Consider the following 4,128-nt stretch of genomic DNA (forward strand, 5'->3'; position numbering starts at 1 on the left):
TCGCCATTTTGATTAAAACATGGTTTAATGTCAAAACATTGAATGTTTAAGTAGCGGATGTTTATTATTATAAATATAATCATGAAAAAACAATATTAAAATACATTAATCGTGTTTATAATAAGAAATTTTATAGAAAAACATTAGCTGTACGCTCAATTTTGTCACATCTAATAGGCGTATTTTGAGATTATTTTCAAATAAATGAACTTTAGAGAAAAAATTTCAACCATTTTATGTCCGCATACATTGAAGGAGGGGATGAATATTGAAATGCATTAAAAACAACCGAGCCAACAATTAAACTTCCTTTGGAATTTTCGAATATATTCATCTAATCCATGCTGTACGCTCAATTTTGAGAGTTACTGTATATTAGAACACAACACATTGTCATTCTAAATTACAGGTTCTATTTCTATTCAGCAAAACACTGCTCTTCCTTTCACTCCACATTGACACTCTAATGTACACCTACCTCAAACTACTCGATTCCCAATCTACACTGTTATTCTAGAACACCACATCCTCCCCTGACAGAAATAGGAATGTACCAAATTATTAATATAACAGAAAAGTGTAATCAGCAGACGAAGTTCGTTCTTAAGTCCGTACGGTTGACGCATTGTAGGTGCTGTGACCGGTCGATTCATTCAGTACGATTATCGGTTATTGGTAACCTCATCTTCCTCCGTTGACAATAACAAAAAAGTAACTGAAAAGAAAGTAAATAATTATGTTATATTTGTTGAAATTATGGAAATAAATTAACACAATCTGTCCTGCTTGGTTTCCGCCCTTCAGCATTTGGTTTTCATTTGCATTCTTAGCAGCTTTCCTCTTATTTCTTTGATGGTCAAACAATCCATTTCCCAGGTTGCTTGTTCTTTGGTTGCCAATCATCAGCCAATGAGCGCAGGGACTTTGCTGAACGTAAATTTTCAGATCTCTCCCCTGGTAAACAAACTACATGTTCAGATCCCTGAAATTTGCTATATTTTATAGGCCTGTCGATGTCTATATTCTTGTTCACTTAGTACAGCTTATGATTCATGCGTCTGTGACATTCTCCATTTTGCACCACGCCTTCAAGTATTGAGTGCCGCTTTTTTTTCTCGCTCAAACACTTCGGGGATTTGATAATCTTTCTTCTTCTTCTTCCATGCTTCACGACTGGATAAGTTTTACGACGGTTTCGATTCGTAACGTTAAACAGGTAGGCGAGAGGGGCAAACTTAAGCCCAAGTTCAAAGGTCCCTATATCGTCAGAAAAGTTCTTGATCGCAACCGTTACGTAATTTCTGATTTAGATGGCTATCAAGTTTCAAACAGACGATTTGAAGGAATTTTCGACCCGATGAACATATCAAAAAGGAAACAATGATGAGATAGGAGAGTTTTCCGATTCAGGGAATGAGTATGAACATGTTGAGTACCTTGAGGAAGAATTCCAATAGAAACTAAATTTTGTCAAATTATGAAACCACTGTCATATTCATGTAAATTACAACAATGTTATATTATAGAGAATCATTTCGAACGACTTGTTGAGGTCAACAAAGAGTGCCAGGATGGAAAGGCTGTAGCAATTCCGTAGATTCGACCCTGGCAAAATTTTGACAGTTCTAGTTTATGTATTTTGTGTTCAGTGTACGTTCCCTAACATCCGCCATTGACTTCCGGAAAACATTCTCGATTGTACTTCCACAGAGTAAAGAAGTAAAGTGATTTTTGTCATCCTAACTGTGATATTTTATATTAGAACACAACACATTGTCATTCCAAATTACAGGTTCTATTTCTATTCAGCAAAACACTGCTCTTCCTTTCACTCCACATTGACACTCTAATGCACGCCTACCTCAAACTACTCGATTCCCAATCTACACTGTTATTCTAGAATACCACAGCCATCTTCGGATTGGCAATCCTACGCCTTTGCTCGCAAGGCTATTGGGGACCCCAATTCAAGCTATAAACTAAACTAAGGGTAAGGATACACACTATGAACCTTTAATCCATTAAAAAAGGACCAATAAAGGTACCGAAACGTCGTATTAGTCGTCTTATCATGGAGCTCCTCGATGGATGTTCAGTAGAATTTTCCAAAAACTTGGTAGATTGTAAGATATTTATCTAAATTGGAATTAAAATTTCTTCATGAATGGTATTCATACAAAAAATATGCCAAACATGTTTCCACGAGTTCTTCAAAAAACATCATGAGATGCTCCTTATAAAGTTTCATTGCTTGTTGGAGTTGTCTGGCATCAAGTTGATAGTAGTTGAACTTTGTATAAATAAAACAATGCTGGAAAACCAAGACTTCAAACTCAAGCTACTAGAAAACTTCAACGATTTGAAGAAGTCCGTCAGTAGCCTTGGAGCTCTTTTGCGACTCCAGGGAGTTCGTGAAAATTCCCAATGCAATTGTGGATTAAGGCACCAGAAAATTTATAACATTAATTGAAGCCAATTTTGAAAAGATGTGAATTATGATAACCTTTTAGGAGTTCTGTGCATTTTAATCTTTGCGAACGACCATAATTATCTACGATATTCTACAAATCCGTGATGTTCTGCTTCTAGAAGTGATTACCCAGTCAACACAAGATCGCATATGATGTCATATAAGATGCAAAAGTGAAGGCGATATAGGTACTTCCCCATACAATATGTATATATATCGCCTCCACTTTAGCATCTTTTGTCGCATTATATACGGTTTTGGACATTTGAACTTCATATTCTTTTGTCATACGCTTCTAGGAATAAAAAAACATTTTTCATACCTGTAATTTTTCGAGACATAATCTGAAAAGTCAAGGAATTTTATTCTCTAATTTGAGTCGACATCCTCGGCCAACCGTTCAATTGATGACTAAACGGCCCTTCCCTTTATTAAACAATTGATCGTCAAGATTTTCCTAATGATGGTACTAAGATATTCGCGTAGAAATCCAAAGAAATTCCTTCAAAATTCCGGAAAATTATAATATAATCACCTTAAACGCTCCCCCAGACCTAAGCGATTTCATCGCCGCGACGGCGACAACTAGTCGCCGCGATTCTATCGTTAGGTCGCTGCAAGCAATTTGGTATTTACGCTTCCATATTATCGACGACAGAATCGCTGTCGCCAAGCGACATCGCGTCGCGACTGACGCATCGCGTGTGTTTGGGGGAACCTTAACTGCGATTTATTTTAGTTATTTTTTCAGTTCGGTACGAAATGAAGTGGAGTTGTAGTTTAAAATCATGTTAAAAAATCAGTAATATTCTTTAAAACTCACTTTAGTTTTAGGCGAAAATTTAATAAATAAACAGCTAGATCTAAGGACGTTTATTTGAAAATTAGTTTAATGTCTATTTAGATGAACTTCATTTTCAATAGCAAATGTTTTTGAGAACTATTACTTATTGAAGTCTATTACCTATATTGTTTTCGGATATATCCAATTGTCAAATTGTCAAATAGAACACATGTCTATTGAAGGGCATGAACATCCATTTCCATCTTGTCAATTTCTTCGTAGTTCCGAGATATTTGTCAGTTCCTGAATGATTATTCCTTTTACGATGAACCACATAGCACGATATATCATAATATTTTTCAGAAGTTTTTTATATTGTTGGAACATTTTATATTGCTTCCATAGCATTCATCTATAACGAATAAGGGTTTATATAATATTTGGTCGGGGTTGTACCAGAACCGCCCGCACCAAGTTTGTCGTTGATACAGTTGTTTGTGGGCCTTTATTTTGTATGTTTTAGTTTTACGAACTAAAAATTACGTAACACACTAAAAAATAATGATTTTAAAACACCTGCTGAATCGAAATCCGTCCACCGTAGACGGATTTCGAATCAAATAATCAAAGTCCGTACTTTATATGTTGCTATTTGCAATTTAAACACAATCACTTTAAGTATTGCCTTAATCGTGGCAAATGGCATTAATGGCACTCGAAACTTCGCGTTTGCTGGCTTGTGATTTTATTTTTGTGGATTTAATTTCAAAGCCCACTTCCCATTTCAATGGCCAAAAAGCTTCTGGTCAAGTATATGAACAGGTATATCAAATTTATCGCATAATTATTTATAAATTAATGCCCTTAAACACCT

This window comes from Armigeres subalbatus, chromosome 2, assembly GCF_024139115.2.
Source record: "Armigeres subalbatus isolate Guangzhou_Male chromosome 2, GZ_Asu_2, whole genome shotgun sequence".
Lineage (NCBI taxonomy): Eukaryota > Metazoa > Arthropoda > Insecta > Diptera > Culicidae > Armigeres > Armigeres subalbatus.